The following is a 27,118-nucleotide window of genomic DNA, read 5'->3' on the forward strand; positions in this document are numbered from 1 at the left end:
CCTTTCCTTCTTATTCAAAACAAAATGTAAGAAAGTACTCTCAGCTATTTTATTTACTTCTTCATTGACTGGTGTAATATTTTGATTAAAATTCTCACTAAAATAGTTTGTCATATATATTTCTAAAACAAAATTTCCAGACAACAAAAATGAGTACACTGTAGAACATTTAAGCAAAACCATTCAGAAATAAGCACAATTAACATTATAATGATTTTTCTTAATATATATCTCAGCATATAACCTTAACCCTAACCCTAATTGTAAAAATCCCCAAAATACTTTCCTCATACATGTTTTTTTCCTCCACTTAATATGCCGTAAGGAACTTTCCATACCACTAAATAGTCTTGTATAAAATCACTTAGAATAACAAGGGTATTCTAACCTTGGAACATAACAGTTCACAGATTTCTTGCTATTATAAAAAAAAAAATCAGTGAATATAAGTGTAACTAAATCCCTGTCCTTTTTAAAACAATAATTTTCTTAGGATTAATAAAAATTATTAATGAGAAGCAGAATTTCTAGGTCAAAGGGTACCAATATTTTAGTGTGGATCATTTATATCTTTTATTAAGGAGTTGGCAAAGAAAGTATGCTGCTGTTAAGTCGCTTCAGTCGTGTCCGACTCTGTGCGACCCCAGAGACGACAGCCCACCAGGCTCTTCCATCCCTGGGATTCTCCAGGCAAGAACACTGGAGTGGGTTGCCATTTCCTTCTCCAATGCATGAAAGTGAAGTCGCTCAGTCGCGTCCGACTCCTAGCGACCCCATGGACTGCAGCCTACCAGGCTCCTCCATCCATGGGATTTGCCAGGCAAGAGTACTATGGTCCCTAGCTAATAAAAGGTGACATCAGCAGAGGGAATTAGACATCATACTGCTTGACTCTGAACATAAACTTGATTCCTTTCTTTTATTCTGATATGAAGAGAGTCAGGAAAGACAGTCAACAATCTCTAGCTGTTTCCTCTCTAGGGAAACATGGCCCCACAGGTAGGGCCATATTATAAGGGTGACTTATTCCTGCTTACAGATACAGCCTTTCCTCAAATGTTTCTCTCAACTGGACTCCAGCTAGGGCCCAGAGGAAGCACCCTGCATTTTACTAAAGTCAGGGTTGCTGGTTGTTTTTTTTTTTTTTTTAATCTTACTAAAAAATTTGCTTAAAAAAAATTATTTCTGCCTTTGTCCCATTCTCTCAAGCCTGAAGACATTTCTGCAATACTTTCATTGATTGTTAGCCACTAACCAAGAGCAATTACCGCTTTCAACTGATCTAAAGTTATTATAAATAATTACTTAACACAAGTTAAATCACTGAGTTTGAGTGGCTGGTATAAACAATCTTGTGTTTATGACCAGTGGTAACTGGGGTCTAAGGACCAATCATGTACCAATGCCTAGAGCATTAGTTCTCGAAGTGTGGTCCTGGACTAGGAGCATCAGCATCACCTGAAAACTTGCTAGAAATGCAAATCATTGGGCTCCCGTCCAAGACCTACTGAATCAGAAATTCTAGGGATGGGGGCCAGAGACCTGTGTTTTAACAAGCAACCTGTTTTAACAGGTGATGCAATTTAAGAACCAAAGGCCTACTGACCTGACACCACAAAATCTTCTAGTGAAATGCTTACATTGCTTTGGAGGATCCATTAAGGTGTAAGCAAGACATATAGTTTAAAAAATTAGACTAGAGAGGAAGGTGGGGAGAGCTTGCTGTGTCATAACAATGTTTGGATTAGAAAAGTAATTCAGTTTTTCTCTAAGAGTAGTTAGGACTAGAATCATCTAAAACCAAATCCACAAAAAGCCTGCTAGTGTAGAAAGCAAATGATATCTGTTTAAAGGTGAAATAAACACTGCATAAAATGCTGACAGTGTAAAGTCGTGTATTAAGCACACATAAAAATGAAAATGAACATCATGTACTATGCAACTCTGGGGAATGAGGCAAATTAGAGGTGCTGCACTGCCCCAATATGACGATCTAATGGTCTAAAGCTGGGCTTTTATAGTTTAAGGCCTTTATTCTCTTTAAGGCCAGATTGATGAAGATGATGGGTTGTTTCTATTAGGCATTAGGCTAGGAAGTTCATACACAATCTCTGATATAATTATCAGAAAATGTTCTATAAGCAAGGCAGTCTTATTATTATTTATTTATTTTTTTTAGTAAGAGAATCACAGTTTTAAACTCCTCCGAATGGGTCAGTGACAACTCAATCCATTACCATACTTCTGAAAATTACTTAACAGGCAGCAGCCTCATTCGATGTCTCTACTGCTGTAGCTAAAGGTCTACCAACACCCCCTCCAGTACTGCTTCTGAGAGTCCAACAGTCTCTGATCACCATGGTTCCCCAAACCCAAAATATGATCAGCACTCTGCTTTGTCAGAAAGACTATGCCTTTCAAGACCAGCAACAATAAATCCAGCTTTTAGATTCAGAGATTAAGTAATGACCTCCTTGACCAAAGGGTTATGCAGAGGATTGGAAGCCAGGCAGTCCGATTCCAGAACCTTACCTTGGAGTCATTATACTTTCCTTGAACAAATATCCTAATATTTGGACTATAATGGAGAGAGCTCGACACCCTCTTTCCTTTCATGACCATAGAAATATTGTTATTTAAATACAGCATATAATGGCTTATTATTGCTCCTTTCTATTTTTATTATCTTTTTATGGACACCGTGAATGGCAAAGTCCCTATTGAAGTTAGGCAGTACTAGTCATCAACATTTACAAGCAACAGTATCCATATTTTTAACTGAAACAAACTTAAAATAACAAGCTTTGAAGAGTTTCTAAATATGAATAACAGCATACTTTTGTAGTAATAAGACAAAGTATATTTTTAAAAACAGACAATCATCTATATTGTTTACAAAACATTGAGAGATAATTCCATGGAACAAATTTTTTATGTCATTAAATGATGCTTATTAATATAATTAACTCATTAAGCTTTTTAATTAACTTATTAAGCTTTTAACATATTAGTGCAGAAAATAAATCACATGAAGTAATTTTTTCATAGATAAAAAATATTTAAGGCAAATAGACAAAAAGGAAAAAAACCCAAAAAATTGAAACTAAAAATAATATCTGCCATGGGAACTTTAACTCCAAAGTTCTCTTTTTAATGACAACATTCCCTATACTGTTCTCCCCTTGGCTTTCTTTCTGAGCTTTAATATAAAGCTGAAAATTCCTGGCCAGTAGCTTGACCATTTTACAATCCATAAACGTGGGCAAGCAGTCTATACACATGGCTCAATAACAATCTTTTTAAATTCAATTGCTTTTTAAAACATCTCAGTAATTTGGAAGACAGAACATTTAGAGAGATAAAATCTACTAAGGCCGGAAAACTAAAGGGGCAGATTGTTGGAAGGAGGAGAGCTATTAAATGCAGGCAGGCTGAAAGCAAGCTCCGGGAGTCAGCGATGGACAGGGAAGCCTGGTGTGCTGCAGTCTATAGGGTTGCAAAGAGTCAGGCACGACTGAGCAACTGAACTCAACCGAGGCTGAAAGCAGTGTACAGGATTCATTGTAGAGAAATATGATTAGAGAACACCAAATTCTACAGGAAATGAATACACCCTTGGTACTCATATGCTACAAGACCCTGAACAAAAGAATAAATGTTTAGTAGAGGATAAGACTCTACCACCACAGTGCTTAAAAAACTAAGTAGATTTTAAAAATGTTTATTGCCTTGGTATAAGTCAAAGGATGTTACCTAAAAATGAAATAACTTTATTTGGAACAAAGTGTAGTTCAGGTCACCTTGCTTTAAGAAAGTCTTTTATTACAGAATATTCAAGTAATAGCAAACACAATGACACAAAAGCTTTGACTAAAGGCTTTGATATTCAAGAGGATTAAACAAATGACCACTGGTGTCTTTTAATGGAGAGCAGATTACGAAGAAACTCATAAAAACACAATTCTAAAGGGACCATGAAGGTTAAAGAATGTAAGGATTTGGGACCAAATGTTACTGGTAAAATTCATACAAGAAGCACAAAAATAAATTAGGGGAGAGGTTAACACTAGAAAATGAGATTTTTGTTTCCACCTTCCATACAAATTATCATTCTTTTCTCCCAGAAAAAGCATGAAATCAGGGTCCAAATGAAGTACAGTTGACCCTGGAACAAGGCAGGGGTGGGGAGCACCAAGCTCCTTGCAGCTGAAAATCCGCATTAACCTTACAGCAGGCACTCCTCTGTGGTTCCACAGCAACAGCAGCCACTGTGGATCATGCAGTACTACTGTATCTACGGGAAAAAATCCAGGTGTAAATAGATTCTCCTTGTTCAAAACCCTGCTGTTCAAGGGTTAAATATAATCACCATTCTCGATCTGAAAAGTCAAAAATACAATAAAAAAGTAGACACAGCTAGGCATATAAAATGCCATTCATTAACTCTTTACGGAATTTAGCAAATTTATTTAGCATCCTCTCATTTTTTTGTTTGTTTGTTTTTAATAAGCAGAAAACCTAATTGTTGGCTCTTAGGTAAAAGAGACTTTGAAAGTAAAGTGAAAGTGAAAGTCACTCAGTCGTGTCTGACTCTGCGACCCCATGGACCGTAGCCCACCAGGCTCCTCTGTCCACAGAATTCTCCAGGACAGAATACTGGAGTGGGTGGTGGTGGTTTAGTCGCTAAGTCATGTCAGACTCTTGTGATCCCATGGACTGCAGCCTGCCAGGCTTCTCTGTTCATGGGATTCTCCAGGTGAGAATACTGGAGTGGGTGGCCATTTCCTTCTCCAGAGGATCTTCCCAGCCCAGGAATCGAACCAGGGTCTCCTGCATTGCAGGCAGATTCTTTACCGGTTGAGCTATGAGGGAAACTGTTCCCTTCTCCAGGGGATCTCTGCAACCCAGGGATCCAATACTGGTCTCCGGGATTGCAGGTGGATTCTTTTTTTTTTTTCCAATAATAGAACTATTTTATTAAACATATGAACATACTTATTTTGTACAACACACATTTCTTTCTTTCCTCTGCCCCAGGAAGCCAGTGCTATAGAACCCCATGTGTATAAAAACACACTTTGGCAGCTACTATGACAAGGTGAAAAAAGTGCAATTCTGAAAGTAACAACACATAACCAAAGTGGGGAACAAAAAAGGGAGGGGTGAGTGGGCCCAGTGCTGCTCATCTTCTCTCAAGAGGACTGAGCCACCAGGGAAGCCCAAAACAGACTTCATGAATTGTGAAATGAGATACAGTTGGTCTCCAGGTACATTATGACTACTTTTGAAGGCAAATGTCAAAGCTGAACCTTCATTCCAACCACCCAAGTACCTGGCTGAAGCAGACAACACCATAATATATATAGGGGAGGCTCAGCATGGAATTCAAATACTCTAATGCTGTTCCCAGAAAGACACTCAAAATTCATGAAGCTACTTAATGCCTCAAGTTTTATACTGGTTGGAATTATCTCAATCTGCCTGAGCAACCTTCTATGTAGGAGAAACACTGAGGCAAGTTCTGCGTAGAGACTGTTATTAGGGGTTATGGCAGCCTACCATCACAGGGCCTAATCCATTTCTCACATACGCTTCCATGGTTGTATGTGAATGATATTAACAATCCTACCAAGTCCTTGGAAGAACAGTTAAAACTAAAAGAAAAATACTGCAAATCTGTAAGAAGTAAACCTCAGATGAAGAAAAAGGCAATCATCTATGCTCTAACTATTCATCACAGAGGTTGGGATGGTACAGCAACCAGAAGGCACAACTTTCTGTTCCATAACCTTTGCTCTCTGCCTAGCCAACCCTGATTTCATTCTCTTCTTGCCCTAGTTTTTGAAAACTATTGCATTCCTTACACTCTGAAATGTAATGTGAATATTAAAATTTAACCAGCACACAATGCTGTGAAAGTGCTGCACTCAACATGACAGTAAATTTGGAAAACTCAGCAGTGGCCACAGGACTGGAAAAGGTCAGTTTTCATTCCAATCCCAAAGAAAGGCAGTGCCAAAGAATGCTCAAACTACCGCACAATTGCACTCATCTCACACGCTAGTAAAGTAATGCTCAAAATTCTCCAAGCCAGGCTTCAGCAGTACGTGAACCGTGAACTTCCAGATGTTCAAGCTGGTTTTAGAAAAGGCAGAGGAGCCAGAGATCAAATTGCCAACATCCGCTGGATCATGGAAAAAGCAAGAGAGTTCCAGAAAAACATCTATTTCTGCTTTATTGACTATGCCAAAGCCTTTGACTGTGTGGATCACAATCAACTGTGGAAAATTCTGAAAGAGACGGGAATACCAGATCACCTGACATGCCTCTTGAGAAGCCTATATGCAGGTCAGAAAGCAACAGTTAGAACTGCACATGGAACAACAGACTGGTTCCAAATAGGAAAAGGAGTACGTCAAGGCTGTATATTGTCACCCTGCTTATTTAACTTATATGCAGAGTACATCATGAGAAATGCTGGGCTGGAAGAAGCACAAGCTGGAATCAAGATTGCCGGGAGAAATATTAATAACCTCAGATACGCAGATGACACCACCCTTATGGCAGAAAGTGAAGAGGAACTCAAAAGCCTCTGATTAAAGTTAAAGAGGACAGTGAAAAAGTTGGCTTAAAGCTCAACATTCAGAAAACGAAGATCATGGCATCTGGTCCTATCACTTCTATGGGAAACAGATGGGGAAACAGTGGAAACAGTGTCAGACTTTATTTTTTTGGGGCTCCAAAATCACTGCAGATGGTGACTGCAGCCATGAAATTAAAAGACGCTTACTCCTTGGAAGGAAAGTTATGACCAACCTAGAGAGCATATGCAAAAGCAGACACATTACTTTGCCAACAAAGGTCCGTCGAGTCAAGGCTATGGTTTTTCCAGTAGTCATGTATGGATATGAGAGTTGGACTGTGAAGAAAGCTGAGTGCCGAAGAATTGATGCTTTTAAACTGTGGTGTTGGAGAAGACTCTTGAGAGTCCCTTGGACTGCAAGGAGATCCAACCATTCCATCCTAAAGGAGATCACTCCTGGTTGTTCTTTGGAAGGACTGATGCTAAAGCTGAAACTCCAATACTTTGGCCACCTCATGTGAAGAGTTGATTCATTGGAAAAGACCCTGATGCTGGGAGGGATTGGGGGCAGGAGGAGAAGGGGACGACAGAGGATGAGATGGCTGGATGGCATCACCGACTCGAAGGATGTGAGTTTGAGTGAACTCCGGGAGTTGGTGATGGACAGGGAGGCCTGGCGTGCTGCGATTCATAGGGTCGCAAAGAGTCAGAGACAACTGAGTGACTGAACTGAACTGAACTAAGGCTAACTGCTTCCTAGAAATAACAGCTGTGTAAAAGCAGGATTGGAAGGTTTACTAAAGAATACCTTTTGGTTTTAATGATAGAAAAAAAAAAACCAACCTAATGTCCAACAATAAGAGAATGACTAAATGAATTACAGAAACAAAGCAAGTCATCAAAAAATGTGTTTTGAGAGATTTAGTGGGATGGGAAAATACTCAGGAAGAAACTGAACAAACCCATATTCATACTATGATCCTTAATTTTAAAAATATACATATTTTTAAACAAAAAGGACTACCAAACAAAAAATAGAAGCAAAGAAAGCTAAGCTAGAAGGGTGAAAGGAATTACTCTTGTCTTCTTCCTCTTTCTCTTTAACTACCATGGCAAGCCTTTATGCCCCTATGTGCCCAAGACAAATGAACTTATCATTTGGTACTTTAAGATTTTTTTTCCCCTAATATATTTGTAATTTACCCTGTGTCTGAGTAATGCTTAATTCACAGCATCTATAAAGAAAGCTGAGCACTGAACAATTGATGCTTTTGAACTGTGGTGTTGGAGAAGACTCTTGAGAGTCCCCTGGACTACAAGGAGATCCAACCAGTTCATCCTAAAGATCAGTCCTGGGTGTTCATTGGAAGGACTGATGTTGAAACTGAAACTCTAATACTTTGGCCACCTCATGGGAAGAGCTGACTCATTTGAAAAGACCCTGATGCTGGGAAAGACTGAGGGCAGGAGAAGGGGACGACAGAGGAAGAGATGGCTGGATGGGATCACGGACTCAATGGACATGGGTTTGGCTGAACTCCGGGAGTTGGTGATGGATAGGGAAGCCTGGTGTGCTGCAGTTCATGGGGTCGCAAGGAGTCGGACACGACTGAGCGACTGAACTGACTGATTGACTTGATATCTGGGATACTGCATAGAATCCTTTAATTTCTTTTCTAGGAAGGGCATGCTAGAGGCTGAAGGCCCAAAGTGAGGACTGCTCGGTTTGTCTGAGATTTTGGGCATGCACTAACATATTCAAAACTTTCACTGCCAATTTCTCTAATAAAAGCCCTGAACAACAAAATCTCTCCTAAAACGTTGCCTTTTCCTTTTTCTCTTTTTTAAAAATAAAAGTCTCACTGAAGATTGCACACAAAACTATGAAAAGCAAGCAATTAAAAAACTTCACTAGATAGTGTCTCCAGAATTATAGTCCTTAAGTAACTTTTTTAATGGTTAATAATTTAGAAGATACACCCCCTATCAAAGTACTGGGGGAAAAAATAACTTTGGGATGTATCTCTGGCTTAGTTTCTTTTATACAGTTTTGAGGGTCCAGATATTCTTCACTCCTCAACTTTACTCTTGTGCTAATTAGAGTTAGGTGAGTGTTTTTTAGAAGGAAACTGATTTTCCTTCTGATATTTGGAATACAATGGTAACAAAACTCCATCATTTAGTCCCTTATAATACATGATAGAATAACAAATCTTAATTTGGCTTAATTTAGGCAAAAGCAAAAAAATTCATTGTATTTTATTTTATTGTATTTGGGGACAATTAAACAAAACCAGAACATCTGCTGGCATGCTAAATGTCTTTCTAATTAAATCTAGCAGTTGAATGAATCAATTCATTAGCAACAAGCCTGGTTTATTATCTCATTAATACAGATGGTTAATATCACGAAGGGAAGAATAGGAGAATCTCAAAAAGTACAAAAGCATTGCAAAGTGATGTGGGCATCAGGGAGAATACTACTGAAGCAAAGTGCTCAGAACTTAGCTTTTCAAAGATTAAAATAAAAATCAATGTGCTAACATGGAAAGGACATTTACAAAGATATAGCTTGTTTTTCTTTCTTTTTTTTTTTAAGGTCATAAAGGCAAGCTGGTAACATGGGGATAAAAATAGATAAAAATATTCACTGGAACTACAGAAAGAATTACTATTTTTGTGCCAAAACAGTAAAACGTTATAAAAAACATTTTTAGAAGTTTAAATATAACAGCTAAATAAGAAGGTTTCCCCATTAGACAGCCAGATTTAAAAACAATACAAAGAAACAAAAAAACCCCATTCCTATTTGAAGGTATGCCCAGCTTACACTGAGTCATCATTTAATAAAAATTAAAAATTTAATTATTTAATTATTAATGAATAGGAAAAATGATTAAATATTTCACCAATAGGTCATTTATCTGGCAAATTTAAATTCAAAACAGGAGACAGCAGTAAGAATAGGGTTGTCAGATAAAATACAGAATGCCCAGTTAAATTCAAATTTCAGATATACAACGAATACTGATTTAATATAAGTATGTTCCAAATACTGCATGATATTGCCGAGTATATGCTAAGTAATGTTTGGGGTACATAATAAAAATGTTATCAGTTGGTTATCTGAACTGAAAATAAAACTGGTCAGCAACCTTTATCTTCATTTGCTTAATCTGGTAATTCTAACAAGGAAGGGGGGGAAAAAAGGCTGCTGTGTATTCAAATTAGATGTTAAAATTCATGCAGTTTATTCACAGGAAGCTCAGATTCTCAGAGTCTATACACTAACAGCCTCATGCCAAATCTACCCATCTGATATATTTTACTTGATATGTACAGTATTTTAGTATCAGTTAGCTACCACCATTAAAACTGAAAGAGTACATTACACATTAAATATAATAATTTCAGATGCTGACAACACTGGGAGTCCATTTCCACATGTCAGTAATTCAGATCTGGACGGCTGCTTCCTCAGGTAGGGGAGGCACGTTCCCACCTGCCATGATCTTCACCATTCCCTATTACTCCAAAATCATGCTGAAGACAGCAGTAATTTAGAGTGATATTTTCTACCCGCTTCCATCATTTCTGTTATCTGGCGGCCCCTTGAATTTCACCGAATTTGTGGCCTGGGTTCTGCTATACATACTTATTTTATACCCAGTTCTCTTCACCAAAGATCTGAAGCCACAAATTATGATATGGAGAGACGAAATGCCACTAAAGTCTATTTCTCCCACTTTAAAACTGGTTCCATCCCCCAGCCCAGTGCCCAGCATACAGTAGATGCTAAGTGAGTATTCATTTGATTAACTGAATGATCATCAAAGAGGCTGAAGCAAGAATAACTATGGCAACAAAAAAACAAAACAAGGAAAGCTATTTAGAAATATCTGAATGGAATTAGTAGGTAAAAATATGAGTGTTTATTGTTGACAGCCATCAAGACATGATGTTTGCAGTCAGTGATATATGCAAGCCCTTTGGAAAAATACTCAACATAATAATCTTCAGAAATCTGGCAAAGATTCTTAAACAAAACATCATATTGTTTTCTGAGATGCTGTTGGTAAATTAAAGGGCACTACAATCTGTTACCCATGGAAAGAATCTGGAATTTCTTTTTATTTCTCAATTCCAACCACATTCCCTTAGTACTTTGAATTTTGGAATAACATGGAAATGCAATGACAGGAAAGAACAGAAGCGGTTTTCTATAAGGCTTGACCAATTCAGTCCAAGAATTATATTAATTAAACACCTCAAAAAAGCACAGAAGAAACATCCTATTCTAAACTCCCACTTTCAGATTTCACTAATGGACTGACTTCCCTGGAGATTTTCTTAAATGCCTAATATATACTTCCATTTCTTCCATCTTTCCAGATCCCTGGTATAATGTAATTTTATTTAAAGGATTTTTGTGATATCTGCATGTAAGACATTTAGGAGATAAATCTGGGGTTACTGAAACAGCTGGAGTTGGACTAGTTGACAGAAAAGGACAAAAAAACTTCAAATTAGAATTATTTCAGAAAATCCAAAATCTGTTTGCCATGCCTATAGTAGGTAAAAATCTCTTATTTACTTCAAAAATATTTATTGAAAATCTACAGTCTAGACACCAAGCCAAGAGAAAGGATTAGAGAGATGAAAGCATGGATCCAGCTACCAAAGTACAAGCAGAGACACAATTACAAAATGTGTGCATCTGTTATAAATAATGGTAAGTATAAGTACAGGGAAAAATACAGGGTACAAAGAGCACCTAAGTCTGTCAATCAAAGTTGAAGAAGTTCATTGTTTGAACTAAGAGCTTAAGGGCAAATATGAGTAACAGAGAGAAGCGCACCTAGCTGGAGAGAACATGGTGGCCATAGGCACTTCGAGGAGTAAGAAAGGCAGAGACAGGATATTCAGGGGACTATGAATATTACTATTTGTTGGATCACAGAAAAGGCAAGAGAATTTCAGAAAAACATCCATTTCTGCTTCATGGACTACACTAAAGCCTTTGACTGTGTGGATCACAACAACTGTGGAAAATTCTTAAAGAGATTGGAGTAGCAGACCACCTTACCTGCCTCCTGAGAAACCTTATGCAGGCCAAGAAGCAACAGTTAGAACCAGACATGGAACAATGGACTGGTTCAAAGTTGGCAAAGGAGTACATCAAGGCTCTATATTGTCACCCTGTTTATTTAACTTATATGCAGATTACATCATGCAAAATGCCGGGCTGGGTGAAGCATAAGCCAGAATCAAGATTGCTGGGGGAAATATCAATAACCTCAGATAATGCAGATGACACGACCTTTATGGCAGATAGTGAAGAAGAACTAAAGAGCCTCTTGATGAAAGTGAAAGAAGAGACTGAAAAACCTGGCTTAAAACTCAACAGTCAAAAAATGAAGATCATGACATCCGGTCCCATCGCTTCATGGCAAATAGATGGAAAAACAATGGAAACAGTGACAGATTTTATTTTCTTGGGTTCTAAAATCATTGCAGATGGTGACTTCAGCCATGAAATTAAAAGACGCTTGCTCCTTGGAAGAAAAGCTATGACAAACTTAGACAGCATACTAACAAGCAGAGACATTACTGATAAAAGTCCGTCTAGTCAAAGCTATGGTTTTTCCAGTAGTCATTTATGGATGTGAGAGCTGGACCATAAAAAAGGCTGAGCACTGAAGAATCAATGTTTTTGATCTGTGGTGTTGGAGAAGAGTCTTGAGAGTCCCCTGGACTGCAAGGAGATCAAACCAGTCAATCTTAAAGGAAATCAGTCCTGAATATTCATCCACTGGAAGGACTGATGCTGAAGTGCCAATACTTTGGCTACCTGATGTGAAGAACTAACTCACTGGAGAAGACCCTGATGCTGGGAAAGACTGAAGGCAGGAGAAGGGGCAGAGAGAGGATGAGATGGTTGGATGGCATCACCAGCTTGATGGCCATGAATCTGAGCAAGCTCTGGGAGTTGGTGATGGACAGGGAAGCGGCGTGCTGCAGTTGCAAAGTATTGGATGCGACTGAGCAACTGAATTGACTAATGAATATGATGAATGAATTCTGATGAATATTATTAATACTCAGGGATCTGACCCCAATATGGAAGCAATAGCAACAGTCTTGGTGAGATACAGAGAGGGTTTGAATTAGGACAGTGGTGATCAAGAGGAAGGAGCAAGTGCCAGGTGCTGTTAAGAATCCCTCTGTTTGTAATGTTTGGTTGGATCAACCTCTGGATTCCCAACCAGGGGAATCTTACTTATCTTGGTTTCTGAACCCCGTTTGGCTCACTTTTTAATGCCTGACAGTCTGGCTTTTAGACTGGACCTAATCACCAACAAGTACAACTTCCTCAGGTCTCATTCCAACATCCTGGTATACAAATGGTTCAGCTCTGTGATAACCATCAGCTTAAAATACCTTAACTTTCAGAGTGCCTGTCTCCAGCTCAAACTTCTGCCTGGATATCTATATTTTGAGGTTTTTTTGCCTCTTAAAACTTTATATAACAAAATAAACTTGTCCTTTTTGCACTTCTCTGTTCCATCTGATTTCTACCTTTTGTTCTCTAAATCATGCCTCCCAAAGATTCTTGATTTTACTGCCTGCTTTTGGTGTGTTTCTGCATATAAAGGATGAATTAGTATAAGCAGAAAAGGCACTATTTAAGATACAGTTGACCCTGGAACAGCACGAGTTTGACCTGTACAGGTCCACTTATATGTGGATTTTTTCCATAGTAAATACTACAGCACTATGTAATCTGCAGTTGGTTGAATTTGCAGATGTGGAGTTGTGAATTTGGTTATATTCATATTTACAGCTGTGTGGAGGGTCAGAGTTCCTAACCATGGTGTTGTTCAAGGATCAATTGCACTCCTTTCAAAAAGGAAGATATGTGTCAGCATCTTCACATAAGGAACAGAAACAAAAAACAAAAACCACCACATGCTTTTATGGTCTGAGCCATTACCTATTGTCATAGACTTACTGGCAATTAATTAGCTTTTTAAAATGCCTGTTAATAATGGATAAATAAGGATCACAAAACATTTATTTTCAGGAGCTAAAATCAATTACACTCTCCACTGTCATATTTTATCTTAACAAAAATTGATATTCAGCCAATGTTTCATAGTATAAACAAATTTGGGTGCTATAAGAAACAAAAAGTAAAATAATTTCTAACTGTGTTAGCAAAATCCAGCAAACTGGATGTGATGCTGTTGCCTACTACAGTTCTATTTATACTTTACACCAGTGGTTCTCAAACTTCAGTGTGCATCCAAATCACTTGGAGGACTTCTTAAAACAGTATTAGGGGTTCCTGGTGGCTCAGTGGTAAAGAATCCACCTGCCGAAGCAGGAGACATGGGATCGATCCCTGTTCCAGGAAGATCCAACAAGCTGAGGAGCAATGAAGCCCATGTGCCACAAACTATTAAGCCTATGCTCTAGAGCCCAGGAACTGCAACTACTGAGCCCATGAGGCCCAGAGGCTGTGTTCTGCAACAAGAGAAGCCACAGCAATGAAAAGCCCCCAAACTGCAACTAGAGTGAGGCCCTCACTTGTCACAACTAGACACTTGTCACAAGCCCTCGCAGCAATGAAGGTCCAGCACAGCCAAATAAATAGTAAATAAACTATTATATATAAAAACAGAGCACTGGGCTCCATCGTGAGTAGCTGATTCAAAAGGTATGTGGCAAGTGATTTGCATTTCTAACACATGCCCAGATGCTGCTGCTGCTGGGGAAACACATTTTGAGAACCACCACCATACACCAACATGGGGCATGAATGTGGCGGGGAGGAAGTGGTATTCCAATTGTGGTTTATCACCTTCAAAAAATCTTCTCTAAATCAGAGGCTCCAATTCAAGCCAGAAAGTTTAGCAAGTTAAGCCTTGATCATGGGAAAGATTCCAAAATAGCAATTTCTTTTAAGCAAAGAAAATAATAAATGCAACCGTGTTTCATGGCTATTTTAACAGAGATGCTCTGTGGGAGAGAGCTTAAGATGTTGCAGTTTCATTAGCATTATCCAGTGTTGCTATGGGGACCAACTGGCGAGGAATCATCAGTACACAAGAAAATGAAAAGAGGGAATTGTTGAATTAAAAAAAAAAACATTTCTGAGAAAACAGTCAAGTCATATCGCCCATTTTCCTGCACTTATGTAAATTAAGGTATAAATTCTCCTTTAATAAGGAGATCTATAAAGATTCACATACAAATCTTTCCGATTTCAGAAGATGCAGAATTCAGGGAAGGAAATAAAATCTAAAGAGGAAAGGAAAGTGGCATTATGGGGTTTACTGGGCATCGGTTAGGCATGATGACCCCAAGGCTAGGGGCTATGTGGAAAGGATGCACATTCTGCTCAGTTAGATTCACCTTTGCACAGAATGGGAAACAGAAGGCTCAGGCAGGGACCACACATACTCTGTGGATGGAGAAGCGGGGAGGATAGGTGGATGGGCTGCTTGCAGTTTCTCAACTAATGAAACTAAGAGGAAGAGAGGAAGAAGAACTTGAGACAGAGAGGAAGGAATAACTTGAGAATAAGAATCAATTCGGTTTCTAAACCATCTTGCACCTGCTACCAATCTTCCCTCTTCAAGTCTGCTTTCATTTCATCAGTTCCTAAGATTAAGCCCTGCTGCTGCTGCTGCGTCACTTCAGTCGTGTCCGACTGTGCAACCCCATAGACGGCAGCCCACTAGGCTCCTCTGTCCCTGGGATTCTCCAGGCAAGAACATTGGAGTGGGTTGCCATTTCCTTCTCCAATGCATGAAAGTGAAAAGTGAAAGTGAAGTCGCTCAGTCGTGCCCGACTCTTCGCGACCCCATGGACTGCTCACCGGGCTTCTCCGTCCACGAGATTTTCCAGGCGAGAGTATTGGAGTGGGGTGCCATCGCCTTCTCTGAGATTAAGTTCTAGTGCCTCCCTATTTTCTTTCTCAACAAATCTCAACTTTTATGCCTGCCTTTTCAGCTTAGACCTAATGTCTACCTATCTACCTTAACCCAGTTTTTTTCTCACTGTCCATCATACTGACTATGTCTTTTTTTTACAACAACTTGAGGAGGAATTCCTACTTGGGATTTTCCGCTCCTTGTCAGACCCAGAGTGTATTTTCCCTTCTTGTCAACTCACCCCATGTTTGTGTGCTAAATTTAATGATTTCTTTAAAAAAAAACAAAAAAAAAACATTATTTATTTATTTATTTTTGGCTGTGCTGGGTCTTCGTTGCTGCATGTACTTTTCTTTGGTTCTGGGCATCTGGGCCTACTCTCTAGCTGCAGGATGAGGCCTTCTGCAGCAGTGGCTTCTCTTGCTGTAGAACATGGGGTCGAGGGCGCAAGGGCTTCAGTAGTTGTGGCGCATGAGCTCAGCAGTTGTGCCTGCGGGCTCTAGAGCACAGGCCCAATAGTTGTGGTGTACAGGCTTAGATGCTCTGTGGCATGTGGGATCTTCCCAAATCAGGGATTGACCCCATGTTTCCTGCACTGGCAGGCAGATTCTTCACCACTGAGCCACCAGGGAAGTCTTAAATTTAATGACTTTTGTGATCCCAAATGCCTTAGATGCCAAGGAATCCCTTCAGGGATGAAAGACACCTGGAGCAGATGGCTCCTTTGGCTTCCTCCAACTCTCTCTAACTAAAGAAGCCCAACTTTCAGAGGTTTTATATATTGGGATTTTGTGTAAGATAATTTGGAAAATAGTTCTACTGCTTAAGGATAAAGTTTGAGAAACACATCTCTCTAATGTACCAAATCATTTGTTATTCAATAAAATATTATTACTGGCATTTTTGTTTCATGTATATATGTTTTGTCTCATAAATTATACCGGAAGCTCCTTACAATAAGTTTTTTTCCCCAGTGTGCTCAGCTCAGCAATGAGCAAAAGGAGTCCATTTTGTTGACTGACTCATTTTAAAATTCATTTTGTAAATGAACTGGTAAAATTCATGCTGAGCTGACCTCTACTGAGGTGAGTGACACGATGTTTTGCCTCTCTGCAATGAATATGTCAGATTTTTAAAATCAATGCTTCACAGAAGGTAGGGTATAATGCAAAGCAATGGACTGATAAAGACATGATGTTTTAAATATCAGCAGAAAAGAAGAGAGATTTTTGTGGAATGGAGGTTTTTCAACGCCTATTAAATCAAGCCACCTAAATTAGCAATTTGTGGCACTGGATCAGTTTTGGGACATATACTTACTAACTCTATTCATGCCTTTTGGGTTTACAAAAATTTTTGTACACTGATGCACAAAAATACAAATTACTACATTTTCCTAAACTACATGCACTGCTAAGACCCATTCCTTATGTTTCTCTTACCTCATTAGTTAAGGAATGTACAACAAAACATTCACTTTGGTTATTTCCTTTGGATTACGACGACATTTGAGATGCAAGAGGTTAGCTTATTGCAATTAAGGAGAAGAAAGACAAGGCTGCCAAGTGGAACACTGAGCTGAGAATAAAGTGTCTTTGTCACCATAGGGCCCTGCTGTTCTTTAAGCATTTCCTAAAAGGGTGAATGAAGAGAGCAGGACAGCATGGTACTGTTCCTGTGTCTAGTACAGGAGTAGAGCTGTGGTTTTCTTGAGTCACTGAGAAGAGAAAAAAAAAACTCTTTCCTGGCAAAAGAGTACATTACACATACCTAGGGGCTTCCCAGGTGGCTCAGTGGTAAAGAATCCACCTGCCAGTGCAGGGGGCACAAGAGAAACAGGTTTGATCCCTGGGTCAGGAAGATTCCCTGGAGGAGGAAATGGCAATCCACTCCAGTATTCTTGCCTGGGAAATCTCATGGACAGAGGAGCCTGGAGGGCTACAGTCCATGGGGTCACAAAGAGTCAGACATGACTGAGCATGCACACACTCTCATATGTATATATATGCCCAGAGTGTCTCTAACTGCCTGTTTCCTGAAGTCAGGTGGGATAACAAGCCTAGAATCTAGGGACCTGCAATGTTCTCTGCCAATGACCTCAGACAAAACATTTGAAACTTTCCAGCTCTGTTTTCTTATCTGAAAAGTAATGATGAAGCATACTCCTCAAAAGTGTTTAGGCCTTTTCATTTAAGTATAGTGTCAATATGAATAACATCCTGACCATGAGATCCAGTAAGACACTAAAGATATTCAGCATTTCAGGTTTGCAGAATTGGTGAGTGAGTGCACAGAGAAGCAAATCAACTAAAGAGTACTTCTGAAGCACCTACACAGAATGTTTCAGGAACTGGGCTAATTATTGGGAACAGAACAATGAATGAACATTGATTTTGTCCTTGAGGAAGTTAGAGAGGAGAGCAGGACTCTAAACAGGTAAAGCCCAAGATGGTCTACTGAGTGGTGTCTTGTGAAGGGAGGTGACAGGCAGGTATTTTGACAAGGAACGTTCACGGAGGTGAATATGATATCTTGAAGTCTTCACATGAGATGCTGTAATAGAGAAGTTCCAAGAGGAGGTTTATTTGAAGTCTACGTTACTAGGCATTCAACATCAAATTTGAGATATGATAAATCTTGGTTCTTTGTTGTACAAACATAATTAAGAATTTAGTAGTCTAAATTCGTTTCTAAAATCAAAGAACTAAAATTTGAAACAGAAAACGGGGGAGAAACTTCCATGGAGACTGGCATTTTTGTTTGCTAAAACTGAGTGAAGCCTAACATTCTACTGTAAACGTCCTTTTAAACCACAGGCAAACTATGATGCATAAACAATCAGGGTCCACTAATTTTATTTTTTGGCTGTGCTGGGTCTTTGCTGTGGTGTTTGGGCTTCTCTAATTGTAGCACATGGGTCTAGTTGCCTCACAGCATATGGGATCTTAGTTCCCCCACTAGGGATTAAACCAACATCCCCAGCCTGAGGGTGGATTCTTAACCACTGGACCACCAGGGAAATCCCAAGGGTCACTGATTTCCTAATGATACTTGCCCTGAACCTCCTTCCATTGTGGAAACTGCTTATCAAAGAAGGTGAGTGTCTTGATGTAGGATGTTCTGGGCATGGAACTTATAAGATGTCCAAAGTTATGGGTTGAATTGTGTTCTCTCAAAAAGACACATTTAAGTCCTAGTCCCTAGTATAGTTCAGAATCTGACCTTATTTGAAAAGAGTCTTTCAGAATTAAGTTCAAATGAGTCATTAGAGGTCATAATCCCAACATGACAGGTATCCTTATAGAAATGGGATATTTGGACACAGAGAAAGCCACACACAAACACAGAATACAATGTGAAGGTGATGGCACAGATGATGTACCTACAAGCCAAGGAATGAAAAGATGGCCAGTAAGACCCCATGGGCTGCAGCATGCCAGGCTTCCCTGTCCATCACCAACTCCTGGAGCTTGCTCAAACTCTTGTCCATCGAGCTGGTGATGCCATCCAACCATCTCATCCTCTGTTGTCCCTTTCTCCTCCCGCCTTCAATCTTTCCCAGCATCAGGGACTTTTTCAATGAGTCAGTTCTTCACATCAGCTGGCTAAAGTACTGGAGCTTCAGAATCAGTCCTTCCAATGAATGAATATTCAGGACTGATTTCTTTACGATTGACTGGTTGGATCTCCTTGCAGTCCAAGGGACACTCAAGACTCTTCTCCAACACTACAGGTCAAAAGCATCAACTCTTCAGTGCTCAGCTTTCTTTATGATCCAACTCTCACACCCATAAGTGACTATTGGAAAAAACATATCTTTGACTAGAAGAACCTTTGTCAGTAAAGTAATGTCTCTTCTTTTTACTATGCTGTCGAGGTTGGTCATAGCTTTTCTTTCAAAGGGACATTTCATTGCTGCAATCACTATCTGCAGTGATTTTGGAGCCCAAGAAAATAGTCTGTCACTGTTTCCATTGTTTCCCCATCTATTTGCCATGAAGTGATGGGACTGGATGCCATGACCTTAGTTTTTGAATTTTTTAAGTTGAAAGTTTTAAACCACCTTTTCCACTCCCCCCTTTCACTATCATAAAGAGACTCTTTAATTCTTCTTATGGCTTTCTGTCATAAGGGTGGTGTCACATGCATATCTGAGGTTACTGATATTTCTCCCTGCAACCTTGATTCTGGCTTGTGCTTCATCCAGCCCAGCATTTTATATGATGTACTCTGCATATAAGTTAAATAAGCAGGGTGACAATATACAGCCTTGACATACTCCTTTCCCAATTTGGAACCAGTCCGTTGTTCCATGTCTGGTTCTAATGTTGCTTCTTGACCTGCATAGAAATTTCTCAGGAGGCAGGTAAGGTGGTCTGGTATTCCATTCTCCCGAAAAATTTTCCTAATTGTTGTGATCCGCACAGTCAAAGGTTTTGGCGTAGTCAATAAAGCAAAAGCAGATATTTTTCTGGAACTCTCTTGCTTTTCCTATGATCCAGCAGATGTTGGCAATTTGATCTCTGGTTTCTCTGCCTTTTCTAAATTCACCTTGAACATCTGGAAGTTCACAGTTCACATACTGCTGAAGCTTCGCCTGGAGAATTTTCAGCATTACTTTGCTAGCGTGTGAGATGAGTGCAACAGTTTGAGCATTCTTTGGGATTGCCTCCCTTTGGGATTGGAATGAAAACTGACCTTTCCCAGTCCTGTGGCCACTGCTGAGTTTTCCAAATTTGCTGCATATTGAGTGTAGCACTGTCACAGCATCATCTTTTGGGATTTGAAAGAGCTCAACTGGAATTCCATCACCTCCACTAGCTTCGTTCATAGTGATGCTTCCTAAGGCCTACTTGACTTGGCAATCCAGGATGTCTGGCTAAAGGTGAGTGATCATACCTTTGTTATTATCTGGGTCATGAAGATCTTTTTTGTATAGTTCTTCTGTGTATTCTTGCCACCTCTTCTTAATATCTTCTGCTTCTGTTGGGTCCATACAATTTCTGTCCTTTACTGTACCCATCTTTGCATGAAATGTTCCCTTGGTATCTCTAATTTTCTTGAAGAGATCTCTAGTCTTTCCCATTCTATTGTTTTCCTCTATTTCTTTGCACTGATCACTGAGAAAGGCTTTCTTATCTCTTTGCTATTCTTTGGAACTCTGAATTCAGATGGGTATATCTTTCCTTTTCTCCTTCGCCTTTTGCTTCTCTTCTTTTCTCAGCTATTTGTAAGGCCTCTTTAGACAACCATTTTGCCTTGCTGCATTTCTTTTTCTTGGGTATGGTCTTGATCACTGCCTCCTGTACCATGTCAGAAACCTCCATCTATAGTTCTTCAGGAACTCTGTCTATCAGATATAACCCACTGAATCTATTTCTCACTTCCACTGTATAATCGTAAGGGATTTGATTTAGGTCATACCTAAGTGGTCTAGTGGTTTTCCCTACTTTCTTAAATTTTAGTCTGAATTTGGCATTAAGGAGTTCATGGTCTGAGCCACAGTCAGCTTGTGGTCTTATTTTTGCTGACTGTGTAGAGCTTCTCCATCTTTGGCTGCAAAGAATAGAATCAATCTGATTTCAGTATTGACCATCTGGTGACGTCCATGTGTAGAGTCGTCTCTTGTATTGTTAGAAGAGGGTGTTTGCTATAACCACTGCATTCTCTTAGCAAACTCTGTTAACCTTTGCTCTGCTTCATTTTGCACTCCAAGGCCAAAGTTATCTGTTTTTCCAGGTATCTCTTGACTTCCTACTTATGCATTCCTGTCCACTATGATAAGAATGACATCTTTTTTGGTGTTAGTTGTAGCAGGTCTTCTAGGTCATCATAGAACCACTCAACTTCAGCTTCTTCGGCACTAGTGGTTAGGGCACAGGCTTGGATTACTGTGATACTGAATAGTTTACCTAGGAAACGAACAGAGGTCATTCTGTCATTTTTGAGATTGTGCCCAAGTTCTGCATTTTGGACTCTTGTTCACCATGATGGCTACTCCATTTCTTCTAAGGGATCCTTGCCCACAGTAGTAGATAAAATGGTCATCTGAGTTAAATTTGCCCATTCTGGTCCATTTTAGTTCACTGCTTCCTAAAATCTCGATGTTCCCTCTTTCCATCCGCTTGACCACTTCCAATTTACCTTGATTCATGGACTTAACATTCCAGGTACCTATGCATTATTGTTCTTCACAGCATTAGACTTTACTTCCATCACCAGTCACATCCACCACTGAGTGTTCTTTTTACTTTGGCTCCGTCTTGTTATTCTTTCTGGAGTTATTTCTCCACTCTTCTCCCATAGCATATTATGCACCTAACCGACCTGGGGAGTTCATCTTTTAGTGTCATATCTTTTTGCCTTTTCTTACTGTTCATGGGGTTCTGAAAGAAAGGGTACTGAAGTGGTTTGCCATTTCCTTCTCCAGTGGACCACGTTTTGTCAGAACTCTCCACCATGACCCGTCTGTCTTGGGTGGCCCTACATGGCATGGCTCATAGTTTCATTGAGTTAGGCAAGGTTGTGATCCATGTGATCAGCTTGGTTACTTTACTGTGACTGTGGTTTTCATTCTGTCTGCCCTCTGATGGAGAAGGATAAGAGGCTTATGGAAGTTTCCTGATGGGAGAGAGTGACTGTGGGGGAATCTGGGTTTGTTTCTGAGGTGGGGGGGAGGGGAGGGGAGAGGGCAGGGATGCTCAGTAAATCTTTAATCCAATTTTCTGTTGATGTGTGTGGCTGTGTTCCCTTCCTGTTGTTTGGCCAGGGGCCAAACTATGGTAGGTGTAATGACAGTAATGGAGATCTCCTTCAAAAGGATTTATGACTGCACTGTTGTATTCAATGCCCTGACCCCACAGCAGGCCACTGTCAACCCACACCTTTGCTGGAGACTCTTGGACAGACACAGGCAAGTCTGGCTCAGTCTCTTGTGGGGACACTGCTCCTTTCTCCTGGCTCCTGGTGCGCACAAGGTTTTGTTTGTGCCCTCCAAGAGTCTGTTTCCCCAGTTCTGTGGAAGTTCTCTAATCAAATCCACTGCCCTCCAAAGTCAAATTCCCTGGGGGTTCTCAGTCCCTCTGCTGGATCGCCAGGTTGGGAAATCTGTTGTGGGTCCTAGAACCTTCCAGAACTTTGAGATGACAAATTTCTCCTGTTTAAGGTATCCAGTTGGTACTGTATTATGGCAATCATAGCAAACCAACTGTGAATGGAGCATCTCCCTTGGAATGGTATGGAAAGAACATCAGGACAAGGTCTAAGAGGTCACAACCACAAAGAGCCCACGTTGTTCTTCACTTCCTTTCCTCTGCCTGTTCTTCCTTCTTTACTTTTCCTTCTTTCACTTTCAACCCGTGTGAAAAGGTTGGTTGAAACTTTAGCTCACAGTCTTTCTCATCTTCACCCAGCTGCACTAGACCTCAGAGCTGTGGATCCCAAAGCAATGTATGAGTTAACAGCTGTCAGTGGCTTGGGGTGGATGTGAAGGGACAACTGAAAAGAGAAAATGAGGACCTGAAGAAACTATGAGGAAAAATGACTGGGAGAAAAGTAGTCACAAACCCATCAGAAAGCTAAGAAGAGGAATTAAGTTCCTGAACAGAAAGTTAGTTAAAAAGAACATGATTGAGAAAAAGAATTTTTTTGAACATTGTAAACAGAAATAAATGTTCAATGGACATAATCTGAGCTCCTGTATGCCAGTAACCAGGTATTCAAAGTGAAATAAAATAACAGAATTTGTGCTTCTTTTCTTAGATTAGCAGTGTATACAACACATTACAGTTCAACTGGTCATAACTGCCTTTTGAAAATTTTTTCTAATCACACAAATAATTCTATATTATTATGCCTTAAACTACTAAATTATAAAAATTATATTTAATGCATGGAGAAAATGTAAATTAATGTTTTAAGAAACATATCAACTGATCACAAGACCATAAATTTTAACCTAGATAGTTAATACAATTAGGCATCTAACTGACTTCATAAACATAGACATTTTCAGGTATCTTATCAGAAAGATATATTACAGAATATTTAATATTTACTTTTAAAAACCATCTGGTTAAAGAAAATGTACCTCTCTCTATATAAAAATTCATATCTAATAAGTTTTGTTTTAATTCTAAAGAAGTTAAAGTCACCTGTACCAGAATATACCAACCTGATGAAGAAAGGTATATCATGATCTAAAATTACAACAGAAAAAAACGACTTCAAACCTCAATAGGTTACACTGAGCCTAGAAGAATGCCTGTTATGAGAAATATAGGTGACAAAGAAATATAAATATATGTTTTAATCAGGTTTAATAATGCATTCACTGTCACAGGAACTATATCTTATTTGCACAGACAGACCTCCTTTTATAGTATACACACACACAGAAGTCGTTCAGTCGTGTCTGACTCTTTGCGACCCCATGGATTATAGCCTACCAGGCTCCTCGGTCCATGGGATTTTCCACACATGAATACTGGAGTGGGTTGCCGTTTCTTTCTCCAGGGTATGTTCCTGACCCAGGGATCGAACCCGGGTCTCCCACATTATAGGGAGATGCTGCTTTACCATCTAAGCTACCAGGGTTTTATAGTATAAATGTTTCTAAAAGTGTCATTTGGGTTCTAGTTTAAACTATTAGACTGTGCTTAATTTTAAACATGGAAAGTCAGTGATTGTTAGTGAAAAGATATGTAGAATTTTCAGGATCAAAAAAGCTATTTACCAAAGCACTCAAACCATTTAAGCTTTTCATTCTAATACTTACTTCAATTGTACAACCTGGGTGCTCCAATAATACTGACTCCCAGGAAATCCTCTTTCTTATCTATATTTTATTTACCTATTCACTACAGAAGGAAGTAAGAAATTATCGACCCTACATTTTGAAAGACTACCGGGGGATGCAAGACTGTCTAATGGACTCAATATCTAATAAGAAGAAACTAAAGCCCAGAAAGGCTCAGACACCATCTACCCCAAATTATTACCTGGGTCTAGTGTAATTAAAGAACAGCACCTGAAAATAGCCCATTATGAAGAGATTTCAAGAGATTATTTTATGGTAAAACAAAGGGTTACCACTGCTGGTATCTGTCATTCTTTTGCTCTCAAATGCTAAAAAATCAACAGGTAAGTTAAAAAAATCTTGAAACAGAAAAACAAAGTTGAGTGTCTCACATTTAATTGATTTCAAAACTTTCTAAAAGGCTACAGTAATTAAGACAGGGTGGTACTAGCATAAAAAAAGATCAATACAGGTCAATGGAAGAGAACTGAGAGTTCATAAATTTATCCTCAGAATTTATAATCAACTGATTTTTGACAAGGATGCCAAGATAATTCAGTTGGGGAAACAACAGTCTTTTCAACAAATGGTGCTGGAACGCCTGGATGTCCACATGCAAAAGGAAAAAGCTGGGCCACTTCTTTGTACCATACACAGAAATTACCTAAAAATGCTATCCATTCAAACAGAGATATTAAAATGATAACATGAGAGAATATATGTTTTGGTATAATGGGTGAACTCCGGGAGTTGGTGATGGACAGGGAGGCCTGGCGAGCTGTGATTCATGGGGTTGCGAAGAGTCGGACATGACTGAGAGACTGAACTGAACTGAACTGAACTGAATGGTAATGCACTAAGAGTAAACAGATTTGGGGGTTCCAATGACAGCACTGCTTGCTAAAAGTATGACTTGCAATTTTTACTCAGTAACTTGCTTATCTTCTAAATGTAGCTGAAGTGATACAACGAAATCAAGCATGGAATGATGTTCCGGAAAATATGACCTGCTAACAACATGGGGAGGACTGTGGAGGACACTCAGTGCCCTGACTCTGCAAGGACAGTAGCTTCCAATAGTAAAAGGCAGGAGAAAGAAGATGAATTCAATGGTGCCTCAGCTTCAGACCTGAACATACAGGAGACACATGTCTAATACCATCCAAGTGGCCAGTGTTATGTCAGGTGTAATGCTGATATCACTGACTGAGCATCTGAACATAAAATACTGGAGCAGAATGTATTAAAGTCACAATCCCAAAATGGGAGCTGAAATCAGAAACTGATGCTGGAAATAAAACACTAAGAAAAGAAAATGCTGGGTTACCTTTTGTGCAGTGGCAAGCAGTCAACAGGAACATTTCATTGAAAAGGTGAAGGTGCTATCTAAACTGGCCTTGAGGAATAAGTAGGGTTATAAAGCAGAAAGGGATTCCTAGGTGGTTCAGCAGTAAAGAATCCACCTGCAAGGTAGGAGACTTGGGTTTGATTCCTGGGTAGGGAAGATCCCCTGGAGGAGGAAATGTCAACCTACTCCAGTATTTTTGCCTGGAAAATCCCATGGACAGAGGACCTTGGTGGGCTATAGTCCATAGGGTCGCAAAGAGTCAGACACAACTTATTGACTACACAACATAAAGTAGAATGTCAGGGAAAAGAGATTCTAGGCAAAGAGACTATGAGTTAAGGTTAGACTGGTATGAAGATGACAAAATTTCTCAAAATATGCAGCGATAATGGAAGGGAAAAGTAACCTTAGGTTTTGGAACCACCCGCCATCACTCTCAAGATTACATGGTACTCCAATGGCTACAGCCAAAAATTTAGTGTTGTGAGGATGATGGGGTAAGAAATGCATCACTAGACTCTTGCTTTGGACACTGCATAAAGCATATGATACACAACCTCTCTAACAACAAAACTGCTATTATTACTCAGATTCAGGACTCAAGGGGATCTTGAGGAGAGGATATGCCAGACAGCAAGCAGTTTCAACTCTTACCCATCCCTTACAATGCCTAGACTATCATCAACTAGCTGTGGATCATTTGTGCACACATATGTCTACACTTACAGTAACTTCAGAGAAGTGGGCTCAATTCTCAATACTTTATTTGTAATCTGGCTTTCAAATTAATTCAAAGAAGGCAAATCAACTTAAAGTAGGTACTGCAGAGGAACACTTGAAAATTCAGAACATCATCCTACATGAATTTACGTGTTAATCTATAAACTATTCCAGACAGGATGCTTTGTTCTTATTCTCCAAAGAAACATATCTTATTTGATTTCACAAAGTTTCTTCTATTGTCTAGTTGATACCTTGTTCCTTTTTCCTTCAGTTCATGTTGTCTTCCCCTGAGACTTTAATTCCAATTATATTGACTTGAAATCTCTATCTTGATTCCCCAGATCTCATTATTCACTTCTAAAATAATCTACCTAGTCTTTAATATACTACATTTATGGGACAAAGGCTTTGAAAACACTATAGTTTAAGGGGGAAAAAACCCTTTTTTAGGTGAAGGGGGTGTCAGTCCCTGGATACTACTCCATTTTCACTAAGAGAATTAGAGAAAATAGCAGAATATTTTAAATTGATACCAATCTTCTCTCTTAATGAAGTGGAAACTACTATCTTGTCTGTTTTTCTGAAATAGAAGATTAAACTCCTCTCCCACAAATTACTGATTTCAAGCAAATGCAACTGATATTAAGAAGGAATACATAAGATAAGCCAAAAGATCAACCAAAAGATTCTTTTAATTAGTAAAGTCTTACAGGTGACTTGATCCTAAT

The 27,118-nt window shown here is 39.3% G+C and overlaps 1 protein-coding gene across 1 annotated transcript in view; it reads right to left on the bottom strand.

Moving 5' to 3' along the window:
- The window catches only part of ZNF277 (zinc finger protein 277), a 130,800-nt gene that overhangs the window by 84,155 nt on the left and 19,527 nt on the right, over positions 1-27,118 (bottom strand). The gene's annotated exons all lie outside the window — the stretch shown is intronic.

Source organism: Bubalus kerabau, chromosome 8, assembly GCF_029407905.1.
Source record: "Bubalus kerabau isolate K-KA32 ecotype Philippines breed swamp buffalo chromosome 8, PCC_UOA_SB_1v2, whole genome shotgun sequence".
NCBI classification, from domain to species: Eukaryota; Metazoa; Chordata; class Mammalia; order Artiodactyla; family Bovidae; genus Bubalus; species Bubalus kerabau.